The 20,220-nt window shown below is 40.0% G+C and overlaps 1 protein-coding gene across 1 annotated transcript in view; it reads right to left on the reverse strand.

The window, feature by feature from the left end:
- Positions 1-5,616, reverse strand: part of cntfr (ciliary neurotrophic factor receptor) — a 261,418-nt gene extending 255,802 nt beyond the window's left edge. The window contains exon 1 of the mRNA XM_034708919.1: positions 5,264-5,616. The gene's annotated coding sequence lies outside the window, so the exon portion shown is untranslated. The remainder of the gene's footprint in view (positions 1-5,263) is intronic.
- Between the last annotated feature and the right edge of the window lie 14,604 nt (positions 5,617-20,220).

Below are 20,220 nucleotides of genomic sequence, written 5' to 3' on the forward strand. Positions count from 1 at the left end.
TGATCTGATAGTTGTACAAGTCAATTTTGATACTAGTTTGAAACTATTTCAAATATCAAGTGTGCTGCAGGTGGAGGAACCAAGTGGCAACGTCCAGTCTTAAAGTATGAAGCCTATGCAGAAGTGCTAAAAACTGCAGTTCATTGCTAGTATTTACAACCTGGTTCAAAAAACAGTTTGAATTTCTCTCTCGGCACACACTGCACGGGGATGAATTTTTGTATTACTTGTTTTAAGATACTGCGAGTTTTGCCTAAATGAGGACATGGCTGACTTGACTGACAGGTGGGCACCCTGTAGCTGTTAGCGAAAAGGCTGAAGGCCCGCCTCTTTACCTCACACTAGCTCGACAGACGTTAGTTTAAGTTCAGCATTTCCAATATGGCACCCGTCGACAATCGGCTTCAAAGCAGGGCTTCAGAAACAGATGGGTGATGTGATACTACGTTCATTTATCATATAGTCTATGGGAGGAACTTGTATATCTTGGGCCTGAAAATAGTCCTGAAACAGAAAGCTTGATGGCAACTTAAGTGCCGAAAAACTTATGAATAGTATAAACATATACTGAAGCTCTAGCATAAGTTCAGGAAGACTATATACTGCATTCTGTTTCATTGTTCATTTCACCTTATTCATTGAGCTCGCTCCTCCATGCATTATCACTCCTTCTCATCACCTAGTCATATCTATCCATCTGCACTGCAATAAACCCTCATTATTGGCCTATCATTTTGCCGCTACCCATTTTAAATATGGCTCTCTCTGCCTTCAGTTCATTCATTCATTTGATGCCTGCAACCCCCCAACTCCAGATCACCGCCCAGTTTCATAGCGTCATCAGCCCTGGACGACTTCATCACTCTATCTCTCCGAAGAGTTCAAGTGCCAAAGAGACTCTGACAATAATTCAATATCACTCATTCTTTGTAAATACATAATATCTATATATAAATAACTTTGCTCTCCTGATTAAACTATATTTAGAAATAGTTTAGGTCAGTTCAACACTGTTTTTTGGGTCAGAAGAATTAGCTCCATCACTTGGTACAGTTTACCATGTCTGCAGCGGTTATCTTACCCCCTAGTTTCTCAACAAAGGAGAAGAGCAGAGTCACATCCTCTCTGGTTAATACACATGCTTATGCTTTTGACAAGTACTTCATACAACAAAACTTCTAAATAAATAAATAAAACATAAGAAGAACTTTAAAGAATCACAACTGAAAACACAACAGATGAGGCAAGAAATATAATTTTCAAAGCCACGTGTGTTCTTAAATATTTCATGTGAATGCTGACGTGACTGTATTGAATAAAAGGATGATGAATTGTCTCATAAGGAAATTTTCTCAGGAGATGCATCTTTAGTTCATCAAGGCTACAAAACACCAAAGATTCATTACTCTTTGAAATAAATGCAGATCGTGCTGCATTCAAACACTTGGTGCAATGGATAGTTTATCAGCTGTTTACACATTTATCATTTAATGTTCAGGAACTTTTAGCACCATATCGCTGCTCTTCAGATCCTTGAAGTGTTATAAATGGCTACTGAGAGTCATTTATTATCGCAACAATACCCAAGAGGGCAGTCTTTACTGTGATTACAAGCACCATTCCCGACACCGGTTTAACACCGTACCTCCTAATGCAGACACATCTCAGCCTGAGGCATGTGTGCACCACAACTCGTAGGAAGCTATTCGACTCAGTGTTTTAATCTGAGCTGGCCATGTGTGCTTCATGGTTAACTGCAGCTGTTTCCCACTATATCCTATTTTTTAAACCACTCCTCCTTGTGTTTCTGCTTAGCTTAAAGACATTTTAAGGGTGATTATAAAGCCTGAGTTTTATGATTTAGTTTTTTGCTGTAATAAAAAATTTCCAATAAATTGGTGTACTGGGGGAATCCAATAATGTCTCCTAGAATAATTCAGTTACTAAAGTTGCGACAACGTTATTAAAAATTAAGTGGTTTGATTATCTGTCTAAACTTTTGCGAGCCTGATACACACTTCTTTTGTTTCTTGTCACTCATTAATGTTGTATCAATGTCCTTTTTTTGAAGTTATGTTTCTGGGGCATTTTTGCCTTTATTGGACAGTAAAGCTGGAGAGACATAGGAAATATGAGTAGTAGAGAGTGGGGGAAGACATGCAGCAATTTGTAGAAGGCAGGAGTTGAACCTGCAACCACTGCAACGAGGACTGTAGCCTGTGGTGTGAGCGCTTAGACCGCTAGGCCAACTGCGCCCGGCAATGTCCCTTTTAAGCAATTACTTTCAAACAAATTTTGAGAAAAAAAACAACTTTAATGCATAGACTGTAAAAAATATGGACGTAGTATCCGTGACGTCACCCATCTGTTTCTGAACACTGTTTTGAAGCCAATCGGCAGAAGCTGCCATATTGCTGCTGTCGAGCCAGTGTGACATAAAGAGGCGGGCTTTGAGCCTCCTAGCCAACAGCTGCAGTGTTCCCACAGGCAGCTGTGCCTCTCATTGGAAGACTAGTAATCTCAATATCTTCAAAATTGCCGAATTAGATAAAAATTCACCCCCCTCACAGTAAGAGGACATCGAGAAATGAGCTATTCAGACTACACTCATCTTTTGTACCAGGCTGTAAACATGTTTATTAATGCTGCAAAGATCGTCTTTTTCCCATTCATGTGTATGTGACTTCCGGTACTTCCGGAGCCAGCCTCAAGCGGATCCTCGATGAATTGCAGCTTTTAACACTTCCGCATTGACTCATATTTTTAGACCGGAGGTTGCCGCTTGCTTTAATGCAGTTCAGGGCTTATACCACCAGACCAATGAATGGGATAACTATCCACAAAAGAAACATTCCAGAAAATATTTTTGAGTTCTTTTTTTGGGGATCTTCTTATATTAAAAATGTGCTTGATACTCATCAACACAGCACCGCTTCACTGCGTTTGTTTGGCTGTGTACACCGGCTCAATTAAATATCCCAGCCAAATGTATCATTATCCATAAACTCACATTTTACTTCTGGGAACTCGGCTAGTTTGCAGTACAAGTACGGCAGGGAGGAGAAACCCTGGTTTAAAAAGAAACAATTCATATGCTGAGAGGAAAACAGACTATACAGCTGTGTGGAGCTGAGCCTCGGGACTCTGCCAACAAAGGCAACAACTGCAGGCATTTTTCATACTGTGCACCTAACTCAGATACATAGGGATAATGTTAAAAATCTGCAATCAATTCACTGATATTGTCATGTGAACTCAACATTTCAGCATTAATAATAGCACATATACAGCTATGGGTTGTATTAGTAAATTCAACAGTGTATGTTTTGAAAATGTTCTAAGAAAGCAGATGATCTGGGATTTTTGGGGCCAATCCTTATTAGTGGAATATCTTTGGGTTAATGCAAATCACATGATGGATTTCAAGATATCTTTTTATCATGTGGCCTTATTATCTACACCCAGCCTAATGAAAAATGTTTGCCATTCTTTCTAATGAACAAAAACAGATTGAACAGTCTTCTCACTGTAGCTCTGCTTAGGCGCTACTAAAGCACCAAACATTTTAGGACAAAAGGCTTGCCTAATTATACAGCAAACTGCATTGTTGTCAGCCAACTTTTTCTGTTCTTTTTTTTACCTGGCAACTTGTTTGATAAATCAAACAACTAACTAAATTGCTTTCTCTCTGCTTACATAGTTTTTGTGCCAGTTTGTAAATTGGGGACCCACTCCAAATGTAAATAAGATCGTTCTCAAGTTTGGGGAGAACTGTCTTATTTACCTGGATGAGACAAAAAGCAAATTAAATTAAATTAAAAAATGATTTATGATTATTTATTTGATTTGATTTATATGCAGGAAATATTTACAATTGGGAAGACACCTCCTTACACTTTCCTGTATAGAATCCATCTTACTTATATTCACTATATTTCACTGCCCGAAGCACTGGCACTGAATGTTTACTCAGACTATCTCTTCCTAACATACAGGAAGCAAGCAAGTGCACTACAGGGTTTGATGCTTGATATCATTGTCCAGATATACTCCAAGTAAGCTGCAGTGCTACAGAGGCACTGAGAAAGGTTTTTTTCTGTGTTTCTCTTTCTGTAAATGAAGTGCAGTTGTGCCAAACTATAGGGACAGAACCCGGGCGAGGTTTTTTTCAAATGAGCAACACTTCCTCGGCATGTCTGCTAACACACTGAGCAAGTTAGGACATTTCAAATGAGAACATGACACAAGTTATATCTAGTTGAAATGCCAACAAGTAGGCTAGCATTAATCAGAAAGCTTGTTTGTTTTTACTCATGCTGTTCTAACCTGATCTGACCATAGGTGCTACTGCTATATTTCAATACAGCATTGCACAATGTACAATTAACCCAATCTTTGTCCTTTGAGACCAAATGGTCCCCACAGTACCTCTTGTTGCTAGCTTTATTTTGCAAGCGTCCTGAATGATATTTCCCATACAGCACATGTGTTGTATGTGTCAGTTATCTGTTAGATCTACCAGCCTGCCAAGTGCAAACACACACGGGAACGTGCGTATTGACGAACACACACATTTGTATACGAAGCCACAATCATTGTTGATAGCCTATCTCTTTATGTAAAATAAATAGACCTAATTAAATGACTTATCCAAGTTGACGAAGTAAAAATAACCTGTATCTATCTCAGTGAGACTTTCGGCACAATCCGTTCCACAAACGCGTCTTACAAATCTTTACCGTCATTGAAAGCAGTGCCAGGTATTTTTTTTTGCTGGTGCTATGGGGGTGCTCATCTTAACAGTGATAGTGCTCTAAAATATAAGGTATTTAAATTAATGTGCTGCCAACATTCCATGAGCGTAAAGGCACCTAAGGGCAAAAGAGACATAGGCGCACACACGCACAGTCGCTCACAGACTGGTGCATACATGCATGTCCCTTGACATTTATAATGTATTCTAAGTAAAACAAGAGGTGGAAGTTTCAGCTGAAGGTGAACAAACAAGCCTACCTACAAACAAAATTAGGAATATAGAATTACGCGCTACGCAACTGAGCCAGTGGCAGGGACTACATACACGAAACAAGCTATACATCTCATGTTTGCTCAGATACTAAGATCAAACAATATCAACAGTATTCCATTCTTCAACATTTCATTCATGAGCAACGCACAGGAATAAGTAGGCCTCCAGGAACTCGAGTCTCAACCCCCGAATGTATTGACTTTATGCACCGCAGCCAGGAAAACACGCACTTACCACTTGATGTCTTCATAATAAAACAGTCTGTTGTTATGGTTGACCATGAATGCATGGACACTCACGGGGATGATCGCTAGTGTCTTTGGTAATGCATGAGTCCTCAACAGGGAATCCGTGTCCCCTTCCTCGTCCCCGTCCTCAGACTTTTCTTACTCCTGTTCAGTGGCTGACACTTCTAAATGTCCCTGAGCTCCATAAAACCGCACCTGAATAAGTCTTTCTTGGACCACCATCTCTTCCCTTTGTTGTTTGGATATGTATGATAAAGAAAACGATCCATTGTGATACACACTGTTGCTAAACAAGCGAAACCTGGCGCTCAAACACAAAGTGACTGTACGTAAGGTCAAAGGTTCAATGCGTGCTGCGCAATTGGCTGAAAATAATCACCTGATTCGGCTTCTTATTTTATTTTTTCTAAGTATAAGTATCTATGATGTATGGACTTAAATTAAAATACATAGGACTAACTTGTAAAGGCTATACTAAAAATGATTAAACCGGAGAAATTTATTTGGGGTGCTGTGAAGGTGCTATGCGCATGACAGGGGTAGCTTGAGCACACCCAAGCCCCTCCCTGGCGCCACCTATTGTTCATAGAGCTGTAGTAGCTGGGAAATCAGCCTCAGAGTTTTTGTGCACTGCATGGAAATACCGTTCCAAATTTGCCCTCCCTCGATAAAGCCACACTTGCATTGCAGATAAGACAGGTGGACCTCAAATTTCAGCTAAGGAAATAATAATCCTCCCAGTCTAGGTGAAAACAATATGTTTTGGATATTTAAGCATCAGCTATTTTTGCTGACTAATGATTGACAGCAATCTACTGCTACTCACACCCTGACAGATTCATTGTAAGCCGTCAGGTAACAAGCCTTGAGTGGCGCCCCAGCACAAGCCAATACAGACAGTTTGATGTGTTCCCATGCACACAACACAGTGACTCTGACAGAAATGATTGTAAGAGAGCACAGACAGAGGAACAATGACACACATTTAACAATAAAGATTGAAAAAACTAAGTTTTTAACACTGGGAAATCAGTCCTGGTTGGGGCACCACTGTTTTGGATAATAACATCCCTGTCAAAAACATCTTCATGTTGTTGCCCTAGCCAATCTCCACATTATTATATGTTGTTTCTTCCATTTTGACTCTAGGGGGGCCGAGAGTAACTTTTGAGTTCTTTAACTATTGTTTTGTATTTCCCTGCACTGCTTTGTGCTTCAACCTGCCAAAGCAGAGCAGCTATTTGTAAAATGTAGCCTGCATTCATCTCCATGTATCAGTAAATCTCTACGCCTGTCAGCAGTTGCTCAAATATCATTTTGTTCAGTCTGGACAGACAGTTCTATTGTTCATTAACAGTATTCAGAATACATGAATGATGTATAGGGCCCTATCGTACACCCATTACGATATGTAATAATGTATGCCCAGCGCCTACACTGTACAAATAGGCAAATAAACTTGTGCCTGCATTGGTGCCCAAGGGTGCATTTAGGGAGCAAATAGATAAAAAGAGGCTTTAACACAGTCATGCATGAAATTTAGATGTTTTAGGGGTCTCACGCCTAAACCTCAAAAAAATATCTGCTCCATAGCATCGCCCTAAAGGTTCCAAGAGGTTTTTCTCACCCAAAAGTATGAAAATGGCTGTGCATATTCCTGACATCAAGACCTACCAAAAACCCTACAGCATTAAAAATATATAAGCTATATCTGACAGCATTTACCAAATGTGGCTAAACCCATGAAATTAAAATTTAAAGATGCTGTGGACAGCATCCAAGATCCTGTTGATAAGAAATGAATGACTGTAAATATAGTGCAGCAGTACACCAAGTATAGAGTTTTGTTTCTTTGTTCCAAAAGATGAAACTTCAGCTCTGGTGCCTCCAAGCCATGCTGAATTGGCTATACTGATTTCAGATGCCCTCTAAGGCCAACATCAGCAAATTATCATAGGACTCCCCTGACAAATTATTTCACTCAATTTCAAAGGTAACCCGAGCTTGGGACTGCAATTCAAGAACTGACAGAGGGCAGCAAATAGAGTTGAAGCCATCAGAGTCTATTGAGAGCGGGTCAAATAGTCTCTATAGACCAATCTCTTCATGCAAGGCGGGCATCAATGAGGAAAATATGATACTAAAAAGCAGATATTTTTAAAGATTGTCTTGGTCATGTTTTCATTAACACATTAACATGTAAAAGGTGGTGGATACGGATTTAGCCTTAAGTTGCACGCCCATATGGCGGGTGGCCTGGGTTCGATTTGCAGCCTGCAGCCCCCTTCCCCCATTTCACTCCCCCACTTTCTCCTGGTTTCCTACTCTATCCACTGTCGTCTCCTCTATCAATAAAAGGTGTAAAAGCCTCAAAATAAAGCTTAAAAAAACAAGACATGTTAAAGGTGGCATAAGTCCAGAATGTAAGGCAAGACTTACACCTATGGGCAAATCTTGCAACAACCTAAATGTCCTAATATCTTGATTTTTTTACAGGTGCAAGTTATACCAGATAGTCTGCCAAAATTCTTGCAGGGACTCAGCTAAGTAGTAGTGACACGGCAACACAACCTTGGCACAATCCTGGTCTAGGGCATCCAAGTGTTTGCTGCCCATGCCATAACAAAGAAAGAAAACAGGTGGCTGTCTAGCAATGGCAAAGGAAAAGGCGGACCTTACTTGTAGCTACTTCTCTTTCCAGGCAACCATGCCCGGCTCCCTGGACTAGCTCACGCTACTTCCTTCTTATGACCCCTCATGGTTTCAGATGACAGTGTATTTCCGATCATTTGTAAGACACACGACAAATAACTCAAAACGAAATGGGAAAAAAGGGAGAGAACTTCTCAAAGCTCGACAACTCCAGCAACAGCGTCTCTTTCTCTAATCGCCTCCCGCACAGGTGTCTGCCGGAGCTTGTCAAGACCAAAGCGTCCTTGTCTCATTGGCCAATTGGTCACGTGACCAGGAAGACCAGCCCACCTGTAACTCGACAGCCATAACACCTATACTCAGTACAGTGTTGCCATAACAGTAGTAATAGAAACAGGAAACGATGTTGAGCTGTCGCTTTCTGTCCAATCAGAAACCAGAAGCATTGTCCCTACCCTTTCTGTTTTGTGAAATGTTGTTGTGTTTTGCATTTCAGGGCAACCATATGTGTCTGCATATGCAAAACAGCAATATTTATGTCTTTAAGATCAGTCTAATTGAAATTGTGTACACAAGAATCAACATAATATGCAACTCTCTACATCCCACACTGAAACGTAAATGGTCAATGTAAGGCACACCATGAATACTAATGCATACAAATGATCCTGCTGAACAAATGTTCTTTATGGAGGATGATGACAGCAACTGAGAGTGTTATATCATTTCTAATAATCTCCCTGCAATGCCAATGTATCCATCAACAGCACTGCACACAGTCACCATAACATTTATGTGTTTACAGCAATCACACAAATTGCTTCGTATCATGCAAAATGATGTAAAGTGAAAGAGTGGAACCCCCTGCCCTGCGGTGTCATTAGATGATAGAGGTTTGATGGTGAACAAATGTTTTTTTTTAACATTGATTCTGTTATGGTGAGTTTAGCTTGCATTATGATAAGGACTGACACAGATACTATATGGAGTTGAATGATTGTGTTAAAGCTGTCACATTCACGCACACTTTACAGATTCTATTTGTAGAGATGATAAGGATGAGAAGTGACAGGAGAGAGTGGAATGTGTGGAAGCAAGTGCACTATGTCCTCAGCATACTTTCCTACTGCTGTGTTTTTATTGTAATTATTAAATGAGAATGATAAAACATCTGGAACTGGAAACTGCCATCTTGTCAGCAGCTCTGAGAAGTGTCACTGTGACCTTTGTAGGAGAGCTGATGTCCAGCAGTGAACTACATCAGCAAAGGTGCTACAAACAACGTTCATTCATTGTCATTCTTATCGTTCCACAAGTTTCATCACAAGAAAACAAAACTGATGTCCATCCTCTCTCGCAGTCCTTGAAGGTTTCAGTTCCCTTGCATCATCTTCCTAAATATTGCGTCTCCCTTGTGTGTGAGCCAGAATGCATGCATGGCTACACAATTGTGCGAGGGAGAGAATGTGTTCATGGACAGAACTGTTTATATGTCCGTCCTTGACAATACTTAAGTGAGACATTGACCATGTGTGCTGAGATTGAGCACAACACATGTTTTTGGGTTATCCGGGGAGAGATAGAGGGATGCAATGTGTGTGCATGTATGAGTGTGTGTGTGAGTGTGAATGAGTGAGTGATACAGAGCAAAAGAGTGTATGATAAATATTCAGTGTTTATCAGCATGTCTGGGGATGTTAGCTGAGGTCAGGGAGATAGATTCCTCCTCATTGGGAGACTGTGGATGGAATACAACAACACGCCTTTGGGCCTCTGCACTTGATTCCTTGAATCACAAACAGCATCCAGCCCACAGGCCTCCATCAGTGCTAAGCCAATATTTGTTTGCTCTGATAAGAGGAACAGAAATGTCATTGTTGGCCATGCAGGGTATGTTTGCCTGTTGGATTGTTTGCCTTCCTGAAATTGGAACTCTTTAGCAGTGATATCGCCACAGGCTGTGCTGGTGTCATTGTGTCAAATGTCCACATCTTCCTATCGACTTATCCTGCGGTGGCACTGAAGGGGAAGGGAGAATTTTATTACATTTGCAGACAAAAAGAGTGTAGATTTAAATGTTCAATGATACATTGTTTATCAACGCTGCCACATGGTGAATGTATCACCACGAATCTGACGATTACAGAGTCTTAAGCTTAATAATACATCTGTCTTAGACCTTATCATTTCCTTAATTTTTGTTTGGTGCAAACCCAACTCTGGATAAGTTGTCAAAACTATTCCTTTTTATTTATAAATACTAATTAAACAACTAAGTAATTTTAAATCAATTATGAAAGGCGCAAGCGGCAATGAACGAGCCATCGTACCCTTGCACACGTTGGGAACTTGCCGTCTGTTGACCAGCAGGATCTGCCTGTGTAAAAGCCATTACTATCCTTAATGCACGTCGGGGTGCGATGCATTTTGGTGTGTCGCAAAAGTCAGGGTTCAGAACCGTTGCAGAGCTGAATGTTGTCATGTATTAATTGTCACTGATGAAAGGGGGCAGAGAGAAGTATCCTGGACCAACTCTACTCACTGTCCTCTGCACAGTACATTCATCAGGTAGATTTTGTTAAGTAGCTGCTGTCCCAGTCCTCATCCACTGAGAAACTCCTCTGTCCCTCCTGGCCATAGGACTACGTACATTACACTTCTCAGTGTTGGCAGGGGAATCAAACAAACTGACCAGTAGATTATTCTTGGACTTAAAGCATTTGCATTGCCAAGAGGTCATGAGGACAGTTTTAAGGGCCTATGACTGGGCCAATAAGAACTTTCAAATATTGTTTCTCTATTTTCGCCAAACACCATGAAAGAATTCTTCCTTTGTAGTCTTCAAATAAAAATAACAATTTCTTTGTCCTCAATTATTTAATTTTTGCATTGGTTTAACAAACCAGTATTAAGGCTTAATATTGGGAGGTGAAGTGGGTGTTCTTAGATGACAGAGACATGCTATCTTACTTGATGTGCTATTATTTATCAAGTAAGCTAAAGGGTGCTTAACTTTCCCTTGGAATGTTTGTCTGTCTGTCTGTCTGTCTGTCTGTCTGTCTGTCTGTCTGTCTGTCTGTCTGTCTGTCTGTCTGTCCATCAATCTCTGTTTATTTTTGAAGTAGAGAATCTGGAGACTTAATATTCCTCTCCTTGTTGTCCAAGTAAAACAATGCTGGGTTATAAAAACTTTTATTTTGAAAAATTAAGTGAAGCATCCATGACATTTTACTTGCCAATACATAAATTGAATATACTGAAAACACATCAACTTTGGCTTTTGACAATATCTTACTTTATGAGAAACAATGTCTAATTCAGTCTGGCTCACTCTTTTTCTGGTCCATTTGCTCTCTCCCTTTTCAATTGTAATCTCATCTTTTACTACTGTACTTGTGTTGTTATTCTTCTCATGCCATTTCCTACCAAACCATTCCTTTATCATTCTCTCCTTCCCTCCTTATCATTACTTTATTCCCTTTCCTGAGAATCATATTTTGTTCCTACACTCCTTTGCAATTTTTTTTTTATCTCTTCATGTTTCTGTTGCCATCTGCAGACAAAGCAACAGGATATTTTTTTTGTTTGTTTGTTTGCTTGCTTGTTTTACTTCCCCAGAAATGTTTCAGGTCCAAACAGATTATAATAAAGGTCAAAACAAAAAAATGTAAAATGTATCAAAGATTAATTTGGTTTTCTGAAAGTGTTATGCATCTTCGCACAATTCAAGGTTCCTCAATTAATTTTTAGGCAGGTCTGTACCAGAATTGGAAAGCTGCTGAAGTAAAAAATCACCACTAAGATTGCTCAATCTAAGATGGTATGTTGTTTAGACTAATTTAGACAAATTTTGTATCCTTTTCATGTTTTTCCTTCTTTTCATTTTTTATTGAAAACTGCTTTTATTGAGCAATTCACGTTTTAGATAAAAAAGAAAATAAATACATTTCCATTGAATGAATGCAAGTCAAATAAAAAACTGCACGATCAGTTGAGTTATACAATTCTTTTTCCATACCCTATATTGTGTGGTACTATCAAAATAATCTCATTGTTAGTGTATTTTTTTCCAGAGATATACATTGAGTTCCTTCCCCTATTATAAGTGACTAGGAGTGAGTTAAACTTTAACTCCAGCTTGATTAATTATGAAGTTGCATATTTTGTATCTTGCACTGATATAACCATTTTGTGCCATTCAGAGGTCAAAGGTCAAGGAAATATGTTTACAGTTTGTTCCTGGAGTTAGCAAAGATTCCATGGGATGTAAAGGACACCTTTGCTTTGTGCCCTGTCCAGTAAGAGAAAGGGATGATATATATGTACACTGTCAAATGCCTTTTCAGCATCCAATGAGGAAATCACAGGTGAACTGTTTAATGTCTCTGCCCCTGCATTGTGAAATGTGAAAAAAAGCTGCCTCGGATTATTTGTAGAATTTCTCTTTTAATGAAAACAGCCTACTCTTCATGAATCAGCAAAGGGAGGAATTTATCTAGTGTTTTTGCCATTGCTTAAGCAAACACTACTTTCATCTAAAAGTCATGAGATAGGGTGGTATAATCCCATAAATTGAGGGTCTATCAGGTTTACAGATTAGGGTATTCTTGGATTGTTGGAGGTAGTGCCTTGTTGATGATTGAGTGTTAATACATTTATATCAGGGGGGGTCATTAAGTGTTGCTTGAATGTTTAATAGAGTTTGGGTGGGAATCTGGCCTTTTGAGATTGAAGAGACAGAAGAGCGTTCAAAATCTCCTGTGGAGTAAATAGTGTTTCAAATACTGTACTGTATGTAAATGTGAATAAATTAATATTCCTATTTTTTTTAAGGTGTGAATATCTCCAGATTTCACACAGTTCAGTTACAATCTATAAAGTGTGTCTCTTACAAAACCACAAACCTGCTCTGATTTTCTTCTGGAAAGGATTTGTTTTGTCTTCACAGTGGTATTCATACCATTAAGGTTCCATGATAAAAACAACTAAGCACCTGTCAGTATTAACTGTGTAACAGCACATTACCTAGCGGAAACACTAATGGTTATTTAAACTCATCTTCTAGGGCCACAAAAAATAATAAAAAGCAGCAGGACAAGAGTAATAGTCTGAGAAAAAAAAGTGGCAAATTTGTGAGAAACTCTGAATATAGTGTTTAAACCAAGTCGCATCAGATCCTGGTTACACCACAGACACAGCCAGCAGAGGATGCAACACAGAGAACAAGTGAGGAGGTGTAGTTGACATGTGTTAATTGAAAAATTAATTAAGAAGTTAGCATATGATTACCGTAAATCCTCAAACATTTCCTGGGGCCTGTATTTGCTGTTACTGCTGAACCAGGCCTTTCTATGAAGCAGCTTTATATGAAGCTTTTCCAAAATTCTCTCTGTCTGAGAGGTATGGTTATAATATGTAATTATAATTCTTATTATTTTGTACAAACCTGTGCAAATAAGCTGAAAGACGTCACAGTGAAATTTGTACCAACTGCTGGAGTATTTACAGGTGCTGTCACGTTCAAAATCCTCACCCTACACCCAGACACTACAACAAGTATATTAAATGAAAAGTACAACCTGGAGAGCTGGTAAGTTTAACATAATTACATATTTCCCTTGCTATCTGGTTTGAGTGACAGAAATGTTGAAGTAGTTGGTAATTATGTCTCATGAAAGGGAGAAACTGAAAATTCTGTCTTCCCCAATGTGTTCGATGACTAAGACGATAACTGTCTAGCAAAGAGACAGAAGAAACAGGTGTTCTGTCAATTTGTGTTTATTTTTATAATGAATTTTTTCAAAGATCAGCTGTTATACACCCTGAGAGACAAATCACAGCTGAAGTGTCAGCCATGTAATAAACTAATTGAATGTTGTCAGGTGAGTCATCTTATCTTAAGTAAAGATAAAGCTTTAAAATGTTGTTTTTTAATGTTGCGGAGTGACCAAAAACTCTTTGATCTGTTAGCAATGCCTTTAATTACACCTGGAAATATAGAAATAGACGTAAATGAATACAGTGACTTTATTGCTGAGTTTTTTTCTTGTCTATCACATTCATTACCAAAGAGGTAATCTACAGCTCAATCATGATTTAAGTGGCCACCTGTTGCGCAATGTGACAAGCTCAGTAGCGGCGTATCTCTAGATGGATGCTTAATGAATGTAAACATTTTTCCTTTTTTATATTGATAAACCTATACATGAAATGTTCTGTTTGATTTGCATCCTGATGGGCAAGTTGGCATCTTGTTTTTATGGCCACTCCAGTTGGTGCCTGATGGTGGTCTGGTTGTGCAAGATCTTTAAATGGGGAGAGGGCTGGTGAGGTACTGTACAAATGAAGTCCTTTCATTGTTCAGCATTTAACTATAATGTAGACAGGCACTCCTTCATCACATCATCACATATCACATCTGTGTTTTCTGAATTTTACTTTAAACTCCTGTAGATAAACTATAAACATCATTCCCTTGATCATGTAAGTGCTAATAGCACAATCTCCAATATTACAAGGTGGGAGAAATAAAGGGATTCAGTTTCAAAGTGCCTTGTCAAATAAGGTAGAATATTTCAACACAGTTCTTATAAACAAAATCCAGAATAGCAGGTGTACCTATGGGGCTTGAAATTAATCCATAATTAACATTGAACTTGTCACCCTGTTTCATCAACCTCTGCAGCAGAGCCCCCTCCTCTCACTCCTTTTCCTACAGGAAGGAAATCAAACTATAATACTAGTTGGAACCATCAATCTAACAAGGAGACTCGACAATCACCTCTACCGCAACTAAACCACTAAAGATTAAAACCTCTTATTAGTCTAAATACTGAATATGTCTCCATAAGAGGCCCATTGAAGAAGAAGCGGAAAAGGGAACAAGATTAGTCCAGTGTGCATTGCCTTCCACATGCTCTGTTTGTTAGCTGCAATTATCCGTTAAACTCAGCCTTAATCCTCATTGCAATTAAATTCCCGATTAGAATTGGAAATACATATCCAGACACAGAGCAAGGCTTGGTAAGTATTGGCTCACCACAATGTCAACACTAAGAGTGATGATAAGAGGACATACAGTATAGCTTGGGGGAATAATGTGGAATATGAATTGCTCAATGCATATGTAATAGCCATTAATGACACAATATTGGATGAATAAGGGTACACTGATTTTACAAATGGAGTAATTGGATAAGGATGATTGCATTAGCATATTTCAATATTAAAGCAAACACTGCAAAATGTATTTTCATCACATTATCTGGTGTTAATACATAATGTGAGAAGAAACAGATCAATACTTGCGTTTTGTCATAAGCTCTATTTTGAACTCTTGGTGATTTCTTAGAACCTACTGCCTTGCTTCAATATTGATACAGCTTACAATCAGTGCATGCAGTTACAGAAATCATTTTCAAAGACCTGTTGAAAACTAATGTTAAGTTACTTTGAAGCCGGTATTGAAAAAAGCAGGTTGTTGTTGTAACAGACAAGCACCCAGAGGTTATCTGCTACAACTACCACTATCTTTCTCACCACTATCATCTCTCTCTCTCCATCTCCCTCTAACCCTCTTTCCAACTCCATGAGTCTGGTTCTGCTCGAGGTTTCTGCCTGTTAAAAGGAAGTTGGAAGAGTGGGTGTAGAGCAGTCAACTCATCACTACCTGGTGATGAGTTGGATCAGGTGGCAGGGGAGGCTGCCGGACAGACCTGGCAAACCTAATCGTGTTGTGAAGGTAAACTGGGAATGTCTGGCAAAACCCCCTGCCCAAAAGGTCTTCAACTCCGTCTGGAGAACTTTTCGCAGAACCTGACTCCATATTGGGGACATGGAGTCTGAGTGTTCAGTGTTAATGTCCATGTTGGGGGGACCAGGCAGAAGCACCATCAGACAACTCAGGACGAGGAAGCAAGGCTTGTTTCATACTGTTCTCGGAAGTAGTGGAGAATTGCTGACCTGGACCCGGGATATCTTCTGATATCCCGGGATCCCAGTACAGGGAACACTTTTAGGAACACCTGCACCCAACCGACACATCCTCAGGGAAGGAAGCAGAGTTGAAAGATCAAGGGGGAGACTTGTCCCCGGCAGAGGTCTCTGATGCAGTCAGAAAGCTCCTCAATGGTAAGGCACTAATTGTAGATGAGATCCGTCTTGAGATGCTGAAGGCTCTGGACATTATTGGGCTGTCTTGGTTGACACACAACGTCAATGTTGTATAGAGGTCTGGGACAGTGCCTGTGGACTGGCAGACCAGGGTGGTGTTCCCCATTTTTAAAGAGACGGACTATGCTCTAACTTTCTGTGATCAAACTACTCATCCTCCTGGGGAAAGCGTAAGGAAAGAAGGCTCACAATGTTTGTTGGGACGCCTTGCGGGGCTTCTAGTTTTGTGGACTTGGAGGAAGTCTACACTGGGTCCCTCAGGGCATCTTGTGGGGGGTAGTGCAGGTGTATGGAGGTACGGGGTGGCTACTACTTGCCATCCAGTCTCTGTATGACCAAAGTAAAAGCTGTGCTCACATACTCACAAAGTCAGACACATTTCTGGTGCCTGTTTGCCATGGCCAGGGTTACCCCTTTTCTCCGATCCACTTTATGGTCCTCATGGACAGGATCTCAAGGAGCAGCCAGGGTTGAGAGGGTTTTCCATCTATGGGGACTTGGAATATCTTCTTTGCTTTTTGTAGATGATGTGGTTCTGGGGGTTTCTTTGGGATGGGACCTCCAACAGGCACTAGGCTGGGTTTGAAGCTGAGTTCGAAGCACCTGGGTCAGCACCTCCAAGTCTGAGGCCATGGTACTCTGTTGTAAAAAAGTTGATTGCCCCTCTCCAGGTGAGGAATGAGTCCTTACCCCAAGTGAAGAAGTTAAGGTATGTCAGGGTTGTTCATTAGTGAGGGTAAAATGGATTGAGTTGGGAAGGTGTGCAGCTGCAGCAGTAATTTGGGCAGCACTGGACAACGTTGGTGAAGATGAATGCAACACTCTAAAGTTATCGGTCAATTTACATTACAACCCTCACCTACTGTCATGATCTGTGGGTGGTGACTAAAACAATGAGGAAGCAGATCCAGTACACTGAAAGTAGTTTCCTCTGGTGGCTTTGCTCAGCTTTAGAGAAAAGGGTCTGGAGCTCAGACATCTGTAGGGAGTTTTGAGTTGAGCTATTCCTTTTTATCGAGAGGCACTCAAGGTGGTTCGGGCATCTGATAAAGATGCCTCCAGGGAGCCTTTCTTTGCGGGTGTTCCAGGGAAGTCTTCCTGGAAGGAGAGCCTGGGGGAAGACCTAGAACGCGCTGGAGGGATTACATTTCCGGTCTGGCATGGAAACACCTCAGAATCCAGGCAGAGGAGCTGAAAAGCATTGCTGTGGAGTGGGATGTTGGGGGCAAAATCCTGAGCCTACTGTCACCGCAACCTGGCCACGGGTAAGTGGAAGAAAATTGATTGATGGATAAATAGATATTTTGCAGCCAATAAATAAAATGTAGAATATTTCTTAATCTTGCGTTTTCTATTCAGTGTACTTTGAACACACAAAGGAAATTGAGACCAGTCCAATTTTCTTAAAGACATAAAAGCAACATCAGAATTTTAAACAGAACTGGAGCAAACTGGGTTACTAGCTCTCTGATTTTCTGCCCCCCCCCCCACCAAATTATTATGCTTTGGACAAAACACAACTTCACAGGGCCCTTAGCCATCAAAATCAAAAAGCCTGTCTACTTCACAGCCCTTTTCAAACTTCATATTTTCTGAGGCCTAAGCAAGTGTCTGTTTTCTATATTTATCCCAGATGAATATCAGTTTGCCTGCACTCTATGTCAGCTTCACAGTTCAATATCCTGTTGTGTGTTAAGGGATGAATCAGAGACTAAGAGAACACAGAAGAACAATGGAAAAGAGAAATGTTAGACATACATTTCTTGTCTAAAGACTAACACACGCCCAGATGCACGCATACATTGCATAGAAACCCTTACAAGCACACAATGAGATACACCAGAGACACATACATGAAACGCTTGAAGAAAAGGAGCCCTTTTATTAAAGAAAAAACGGATGAAAAAGGATGGGAAAAAAACTGTAAAATGCAGAGAAACCCCAGAGTCAACCACAACTTCAGAGCTTCACACATGCCAGGGCGCAAGCTAGGCTGCTGGGGGAATGTGTCAAAGCGAGGCCCCTGTCTGAGGAGATTTAGGCCCCAGCCAGAGATGAAACGAGCCTAACCTCAACACAGAGCCCTGCGGTCTTCTGACTCTCTCTGTGTGTGTGTGTGTGTGTGTGTGTGTGTGTGTGTGTGTGTGTGTGTGTGTGTGTGTGTGTGTGTGTTTGTGTGTGTTAACACATTTGTCCCTGCATATCTCCAGGACACTTTCATTATGTGTGCCTGCATGTGTGAGTCCATATGCATGTACATGGATAAATGACTAAGTCCTTATGTCTGTGTATTCATGTTTGGATTCTATCATGTGAGAGTGTGTGTGTTAGTTTGTGGTGCGTGCGCGAGTGTGTGTGTTTGTATGAATTCCCCTTCATAAGTGTTATGTGTGCGTCTCACCACACTTCCCTCCCTTAGATCCCTTAACCTCGGTTCTGTGGTCTAGATTTTATTAGCAGCCCTCTGGCTTCCCATCCTCCATCTGAATCTAATTTTTTGGCTTCCTTTGACATGCATCTGACTAATGAACGTCAATATTTTGGTTAGAACAACCAGGATGTAAAAGGGAGTGCCTTGGTTAGGGAGAAAAGATGTGTGCGTGTGTGTGTGTTTTGCATTCCTATAGAAAGTGTATTTGATTAAATGAGGCTTTAACAGAAATGTTCTATCTTGCCACAGCAAAAATTAACACAGCTTTTACCAGTCATGTATTACTTTTCAGATTTCAGTTTATTGTATTAATGTTTATGTTATTTCAACAAAGAAAACACATTAGAGTAAGTCCCATCAAAGCAACTTGTGTGCTATATTCCCGCAGAGGACTTCACAGTAGTGGTCCATTGTTTCCAAAGTTCACTGACTGATTTGCTTAAAATACATTCTCACTGACAGTGACAGGAATAACTCGTAGTGAAAGCAATAAACACTGACTGTCTTAGAGATACATGGTTGTGTGGGATGCATGGGTGAAGGAGAAATAAGTAGATTCCACATTTTTTAAGTAGAAATATTGTTTATGTCATACCATGTTAAAACTTATTCAATATACAGTTTGTTAACATTTCCCATACCTGTATTCTGGTAAACAGTTAACATGTACGGTTTATTCTACTGTCTCATTCATATCAGTGAGGAATAATAAATCTGATCTAAATGTGAAAGTGTTAATTTTGTGATGTCATGAACCTGTCATGCACTGCCATGCTTTGGCTGGTTTACACAACTGTTACAAGTGGATGGAGATCCATTTACCCACCTTTTTCCTGTCTCTTGAGGCACTGTTAGCCGAGCGGTTTAGGCACACACACCTCATGTGCAGAGGTCACAGTCCTTGCTGCTGTGTTCACCGGTTCAAGTCACAACCATGACCATTTAGCTGCATGTCATCCCCCCACTCTCTACTCCCCACGTGTTTGTCTCGCCTGTCAGATGTTCTATCCAATACAGGCAAAACATTGTCTCTGTCATATGTAGAAATATTAATTAGTGTTGGATAGGGATGTGATATTCAATGCAACCTGAGAGTTAATTCCCAAGTATCAATATATTGTAAATCGTGGACAATTTGACCACATTTGACTTGAGGGTTTGGACTTAGGTCCTTGACTACTCCTAGCAGGGGCAGTTTTAGGATCAGACTTTTAGGGATGCTCAGCACATAGAGAGAGTGAGAAACTCTCTAGCTGCCCCTACAGCTAAACCATTCTCTTACTAAACAACATTTATTTCCAGCATATCAGATTTCTATTCACAACTGTAATATACTAAATAACCTGTGTTTTGCAACACAATATATTTAAGAAAATGAAAGATGGAAAATGCTGTTTTTGCAAAGGTATCAAACTCATACAAGTACTATTATTATCATGGGTACGTGTTTTTTTTGGGGTAGAACCTAAAATAACCTAGAATTTGCATTTTAAAACATCTGGGTTTAACTGAGATAGATATATTTTTCCCTATATCAAGACAAGTCATTCATAATTTAGTGTTTACCTACCTATTACCTTTGATATTTTGGTCTTTAAATTGTCAGCCCACTCACTCACTGCCATAAGACATGCAGAATCTGAGCTCTATCTGTCAATATTAGAGTTCAGATGCTGCATTAACACAAC

Source organism: Notolabrus celidotus, chromosome 19, assembly GCF_009762535.1.
Source record: "Notolabrus celidotus isolate fNotCel1 chromosome 19, fNotCel1.pri, whole genome shotgun sequence".
Classification (NCBI taxonomy): Eukaryota; Metazoa; Chordata; class Actinopteri; order Labriformes; family Labridae; genus Notolabrus; species Notolabrus celidotus.